Below are 7789 nucleotides of genomic sequence, written 5' to 3' on the forward strand. Positions count from 1 at the left end.
TAGAGTAGGAGAAGGCTCTGCAACGGAGTGTTGTCAGGCCAGGCAATAACTCCTCAAGGCAAAAATGATTCGTATGTACTATTCCATCAGGTAGGTATTCATTATATACATGAGGGAGATACTGTTCAGTTCATCTCCCGATGATTGTTCATATTATTTATTTATCTATTTACATATATTCACCCAATCACAAAGATTAGGTGTCAACATTCCCCCCCTTAATCTGAAGGGATGTTGGTGAGTCCAAGCATCATTCTGAATCGTTCAAGCTTTTCTCTTCCAAGCGCTTTGGTGAAGATGTCTGTAATTTGCTCATTTGTGGAACAATGACGGAGATGGATTGTTTTGGCCTCAACATGATGTCGAATCAGATGATATTTAGTATTGATTTGCTTCGTTCGATCATGGAACTTTGGGCTCTTGGCAAACTTTATTGCAGAGGTATTGTCAATCATGAGTGGAGTTGATTGTGCTTGTTTTACCTGCAAATCTTCAAGAATTTTCCTGAGCCACACAATTTCTTTTGTTGCTTCAGCTGTTGCCACGTATTCTGCTTCTGTTGTGGAATCTGTTGGAATTGATTGTTTGCGTGATCTCTAGGAGACAACTCCTGATCCAACACTCATAGCATATCCTGAAGTAGATACCCCACTTTCTTTGTCTCCATCGAAGTCTCAATCAGAGTATCCAATCAAGCTGAAGTCGTCCACTTGTGTATACTTGATTCCAAAGTCTTGAGTTCCCTTCAAGTACCTTAGAACTCTTTTTGCAGCAGACCAAAGTCCCTCACAAGGCTTTTGCATAAACCTACAGAGGATTCCAACAACAAACGAAATGTCTAGTCTGGTAGTAGTTAAGTAGTTGAGACTATCTACAAGCTGTCTATACTTTGTTGCATCCTCAAATTCTTTTCCTTCAATAGATGTGATCTTTAAGTTTTGTTCCATTGGAGTAGTAAAAGGATTGCACTCTGTCATGCCAAACCTGTTCAACAGATATCCAATGTATTTCTTTTGAGAAAGAAATATGGACTTCGGATGTTGGGTGACTTCAATGCCAAGAGAGTAATGAACATAGCCCAAATCAGTCATTTCAAAACTTTTCCCCAATTCCTTCTTTATAAATGCAATGTAGCTTTCATTGTTCCCTGTCATCAAAAGATCTACATATACCACAAGATATACAATTGTTTTGCCAACTTTCTTGACAAATAAAGTTGTATCATCAAGATCATAATGTTTGAAATTGAGTTTCAGAAGATGCTCAGTTAGTTTTTCATACCAGGCTCGCGGTGCTTGTTTGAGGCCATACAAGGACTTCACCAGTTTGCATACTTTATGTTCATGTCCTTTCACAGCAAATCCTTCAGGCTGGGACATAAAAACATTTTCTTTTAGATCTCCATTTAAGAAAGCAGTTTTTACATCCATTTGATGGACTTTCCAACCGTTCTGAGCTGCTAGGGCAAAGAGTGTCCGGATGGTAGCCCATATTGCTATGGGGGCAAAAGTATCCTCATAATCGACCCCTTCCTTCTGTGCAAAACCTTTTGCCACAAGCCTAGCTTTGTGCTTGTCAAGTGAGCCATCAGCGTTATACTTGTTCTTGTAGACCCACTTGCAGCCAATTGGTTTGGTTCCTAATGGAGGATCAACCAACGTCCAAGTGCTGTTCTTTATGAGGGAATCATACTCCTTTTACATTACTTCTTTCCATTCATCATGAGAAGCAACTTCTTTGAAGGAAGTTGGTTCAAAATCTGTAGACAAGTTCAATTCACAATCATAAGAAACATCCATATCAACAGGTGAATTAGAATCATCCACATCACCTCCATTTTGCCGGTTTGAATTTCTAGTTCCTGTCTTTCCAACCTCATCAGGATGAAAACTTTCAAGTGTCTTTGTCAGCCACTTTGGGGGACCTTTCTCAGATGGTCCAGGCTGCTCCCTTGGTTGAGTTGAATCAAGATTGAGTCTCCCAATACTATCAATCACGTCACTTAAAGCATCCTCTGTTGTTGGAGTTTCATGCGGGGGAGAGTGTTCTTCAGAAGAAGATTCCACATGTTGATATAGTATAGGAATCCCCCCTTCAAGGTGTGGAATCTGATTATCAAATTCTTGAAATGATTTTGCTTTTGCGAATCTATCCAAGCGATCAGGTTGTCGCTCAACAACATTGTCAGTTTTGGATGATTCAAGAAAAATTACATCTCTAGATACAACAAACTTCTTATTTACTTCATCATAGAGACAGTATGCTTTTGAGGTGTTAGAATACCCCAGAAAGATAAATTTACGACTTCTAGCACCAAGTTTGTTTCTATGTACCTTTGGTATCAAGGCATAATAGGTGGAACCAAAAACCCTGAGATGCTTTACCGAAGGAACATGTCCATACCACATTTCATATGGAGTCTTGTTTCTTATAGCATTAGATGGATATCTATTCTTTATATATGCAGCACATAGAACAGCGTCAGCCCAAAACATTATCTTTACATTTTTGAAGAAGAGCATGGATCGTACCATATTTAAGATTGTCCTATTCATTCTTTCAGCTACACCATTCTGTTGGGGATTATAAAGCACAGTTGTTTGATGTTTGATCCCATGTTGGAAAAGATAGTTTTCAAATTCATTTGATGTGTATTCTTTTCCATTATCAGTGCGCATAGATCCAATATGAGATTGTGCATCATTTTCAATCCATTTATGAAAATTCTTGAATGTTTGAAAAGCATCAGATTTGTTCTTCAATAAATAAACCCAACACACTCTGGTGTATTCATCAATAAATGTCATGATATATTTATTTCCATTTGCAGAAGGAACAGGTATTGGACCACATAAATCTGAATGAATGAGTTCAAGTTTTCTATGTGATCTTGAATGTGAATCATGAAAAGACTATTTGTTATGCTTTCCTAGAATGCAAGCATCACATTGCTTAAGTTTTCTAGGAATTATAGGCAAACCAGCAACACCATTTTTCTTCAACAAGCGAAGACTATCATAGTTCAAATGTCCAAATCTAGCATGCCATAATAAACTTGATGGAAGTGTACCTTTTTCATGATGAGAATTGTATGAGAAATGTTGTGCATGAGCAGAGGTTCCTTGCAGCGTGAGAAGCCTTTATTCTTCTATTCCCCTCATGACAAGCGAGTGGTCAGATGCTTTTCTTACCTCAAGCTTGCCATCAAACATATGAATGGAGTGACCTTGTTGGCGGATGTGGACCAAGGACAACAAGTTTCTCTTGAGCTGTGGGAGATATAGAACATGATGCAGAAGAAAGTCTAGAAGACCAGGCAATTTAAGCCTGATTGTGCCAAGCCCTGATGGCTTGATTTTTTATTGGTCTGCAAAGTATACTACTCCATCGACATTGTCAGTGAATTCTTCAAAAAAATCTTTTCTATGAGTCATGTGGCAGGTTGCTCCTGAATCAAGCTACCAATCATTTTTCCAAGAAGTAAGTGAAGCATTAAATAAATCTTCATTTACTCCAATGTCACATTGTGCCACAACATAGTGAGCGGATTCAGGTGCTTTACCTTTGTCTGTATCATCAATTTTACCTTTATGTTGGTTTCTTTTCTGCTCAATTTTGTCCCATGGTAGCTTGCATGTAGAGGCATCATGTGATCCATTTCTTTTGCAGCGAATGCAGTGTAAATCTGCCTTTTATCCTTGAGAGTGTCTGCACCCCTGCCTCTGAAATATCTTCCTCTTCCAATGCATACTGTAACAAAAAAAATACTTCTGCTGGCAACAATCTGTGTACTGTAAAAATACTTCTGTTGGCAAAATGTGCTTCAAAATACTACAACCTTATTTTCCTTCTTCATTTAATATACAAAGATCAACACTATGTTCTATGCATATAGACTATCACAATTTTTTTTGTATTACAGTATGGTTGCAATTCAAGAGAAATAATAATAAGTTATTATATAAGTCTTCAAACTCAGCTTCTGGATTTTTTTGCATCTTCAAAACCTTCTTGACAATCTTCTGTTCTTCGACCAAAAATGCTCTAATAATTCGGTCACGTACAGCTGAACCAGATAAAACGCCTCCATAGGCAACGAAACCAATATACCTATGTATATTGCAAAAGACTGTTGCGTGTTCGATCCACGCTCACCGCATTGTTCCCCGTTTCTTCCAGGAGGATCTGCTATCGAATCAAGTCTTGTTTGCAGGTGGCAATCCAGTGTTGTTGAGTGGCTTCTGTAGGCTAAAAACAATGGTTTGCAAACAAAGATAAAATACGATATCTACATTCAATTACTACTGCAGCAACAACCATACATGTTGATTCCCAAAATCAAGCTTCTCAATTAAATATACGATATCTGACAACGGAACCATGAAGTCTCTTATCCTTCTGACTTAAGGTAATAAAATTCAGATAGACCGATGCACAGAGATAAAAGCATAATTGGGACTCCAAATTCCTCAAGCGATTCCGGTCACCCTATGAGACAAACAAAATGGATTATATTGTCATATACAGCGAAACTGGAGGACACTTCACGTGGTTCAGTTTTCTTCTGTAAAATCATGGAGGATCGCTGGACAGATTTCGGAAGATCTAGTTACAAGCTAGAAGAAAAAAACGATTCACAGCACCGGCATTTCTGTCACAACCGGCAAGCTGGAGGCCAGCATATAGCTCTACTATCAACAGGATTATTACAGAACCAAAACATAAGACCACTTGCAGACAAAAAACTTTAGCGCAACATCAAGTTGGATCATATGGAGCATACCAAAATTTTCACACATTAGAGTTCACATTCATTAAAGGAGAGGAACGCTTCCGGCGTTGTAGCAGAGGAACGTGGCAGCAGCGTTCAGGTCACTGCATGGAGCAGAGTTTAATATGCAACATTTATGGACAGCGCTTTGTATGCAGCGAATTATGAATGGACAACAGTTTTGAATGGAGAGACAATGCTTTGAATGGACAACGCTTTTGAATGGAGATCAGAGGAGAAGACTAGGGAGTTACAAAGGGCATAAAAGCTAAAAAAAGGAGTTGGCTCTGATACCATGTCAGGCCAGGCAGTAACTCCTCAAGAGAAAAATGATTCGTATGTATTATTCCATCGGGTAGGTCTTCATTATATACATGAGGGAGAGACTGTTCAGTTCATCTCCCGATGACTGTTCATATTACTTATTTATCTATTTACATATATTCACCCAATCACAAGGATTAGGTGTCAACAAGTTCGCAAAGGCCTAGTAGTCCACAATTGAGTGCGCGGACCCCTGCAGCTGAGTGTGCAGGGCGGAGTCGAGTCTGTAACCGAGGAAAGAATTAATAAAGAGAAGTTTTATCATAATTTTGTGTATTTTTCCTTGAGTTAATGCATGGTTGATATAATTTACGAATATACTATTTATTTACTACGCGTACCTGTATGAATGGTTTATATTGTTAAGTATAACTTAAAGAATGCAAGTAGGCTAAGCTAATCAATTAACAGTGGAATATCAATAAGTTCTTGGGTAATAATAGCATTCGGCCCCTGAGTAAGGCTACGTGAAGCCAGCATCTCAGGCTACGAGGTACGAGAAAGTGTGCGTAGCGACGTGCGCGCAGGGTCAAACCGCAGACCACTTGAACTCATCAACCATCTCCAGGATGCGTAAACCTAGTTCTAGCACCCTCCCATACTACTTCGAGTTAGACCTCAATCCGCGCTCTTGCGGAAAGGACCAGTGGTACCAAGATTTGTTTGGCTAAATCAACTCTGAACCTGGGTCAGGCCCAATAAGCCAACACACTCTGATACCATGTTAGAAAAAATAGAATTTATGCGGAGAGGCAAAGGGGAGAAGTAGAGGAAAGTTGTTTCGCTCTGATACCATGTTAGAAAAAAAATAGAATTTACGCGGAGAGGCAAAGGGGAGAAGCAGAGCAGAGTGCGGCTCATTCCCCTAGTAAAACACCCAGTAAAACAAAGATTTACAGTTATTTACACTTCATGAGGGGTTGCAGAATAACACATAGTAAAACACAGTAACTATTGTTTTCACGCGCCTACCAAAATTTGCTCCACGATTTTCTCCTCACAGACTCTAGCTGTCTAACTTACCCAACCTCTCTTGCTCTCTAACACAAAATGACTTTTACATCCATATTTATCTCAACATACAATTTTACATTAATACATGACAAAACAAATAATTACACAAAATGACTTTTACATCTATATTTATCTCAACATACAATTTTACATAATACATGACAAAACAAATAGTTACACAAAATGACTTTTACATCCATATTTATCTCAATATACAATTTTACATCAATACATGACAGAGCAAATAATTAATACGGTGTTGTTGTTGAGTGTGGATAGTAATCGTGCATGTGTTTGTGGAATATGGGCAATATCGCACAGTAAATGCTTTGCCCCTATTTACTAAACTTCATTAAATTCCTTAACTTAATTTCATTAAATTCTTTAACTTTTGTGATGTGCTCCGGAATGGTTCCTGCAGTACTTCTATTTTGGCTTCAGTACTTTCATCTTCAAATAAAGACGCAACCTGCAAAAATGCATACTTCTGACAAGTATGATTGTTGTGGTGTTTAAAGCGGTGGTTGGGATTAATATTTCCAACAAAGCTTTTGTCTCTGTATGATGATGTTGACATCCCAAGGGATTGATACATATGCCTAATCAGCGCACGCTATGTAAAATAGGGACGAAACTTCGCACCAAGACTCCGGCCTATCGTAAATTGCATAACTAATCAGTAAGCGATCAAAATTTTGCTATGGAACCATTGTGAGTGACAACAATATCGCCAATACCCATTGCTTTGAAACGGAAAATAGATTTGAGATTATAACCAAATGCTCAAACATGAATGACGTTAAATCTAGATGGAAGCGTGAAAAACCTTACCCTTAAATTGAAACATTATGGATTATTTCATGCTTCACAATATATTGGTCAACAATTGAAACGAGGGATGATCTAGTGAAATAGAACAGTTTTAAAAATGTTAGAGAGCTATTTAAAAAGAGAATTCACATGATTCGAGAGAGGAAAATGAACATTCTACCCGTTTATGCCGAGAAACAAAATTGTTACTGAAGTTGTTTCAAACTCGAGGCAATCTAATTCTCGAATGAACATTTTACCAGTGTATGCCGAACCAAAATTGTCACTAAAGTCGTTTCACACTCGAGGCAGTCTACCACCATATTAATTCTGTTAAGATAAACGGATATCTCAATACCCTTGTCCTATAATTATCAAAATCCCTTGAAAATATAAAAGTAATAGACCAATGCGAACTAAATGTAACCTTAACACATTCATTGAAGATAAACTTATCCCATGAAAGATAAACCCAAAAAATACTCCAAATATGGGCGATAAACGCAAAATATACTCCAAATATGGGCGAAATGGGGAAGACAAAACCGCATCCCAGAATAACGCTTGGAAACATTAAACTCTAGTACCTTTTATATTGTTCAAAATGAAGAAGAACACATGTTTGTTATGAGAAGAAATTGTTGTGGCGTTAATCTTCATGATCCATATCAAAATAACCCCATCCAGCAAAGCAATACAGGACGGCTAAGCACTTCTACTAGTTTGGATTCGCACATTACACCATCTAACTCAATTTTCCAACAACTTCAACAAATTATCCCTCCCTCCAAAATGGCATGCTGCCCTACGTCTTACTAGAAAAGCATAACAACATGAAACTATTCCAAACAACTTCAAAAAAGTGACCCT

This window comes from Pinus tabuliformis, chromosome 2_2 (assembly GCF_031772625.1).
Source record: "Pinus tabuliformis cultivar Carrire ecotype Pingquan chromosome 2_2, CPIR1, whole genome shotgun sequence".
NCBI lineage: Eukaryota > Viridiplantae > Streptophyta > Pinopsida > Pinales > Pinaceae > Pinus > Pinus tabuliformis.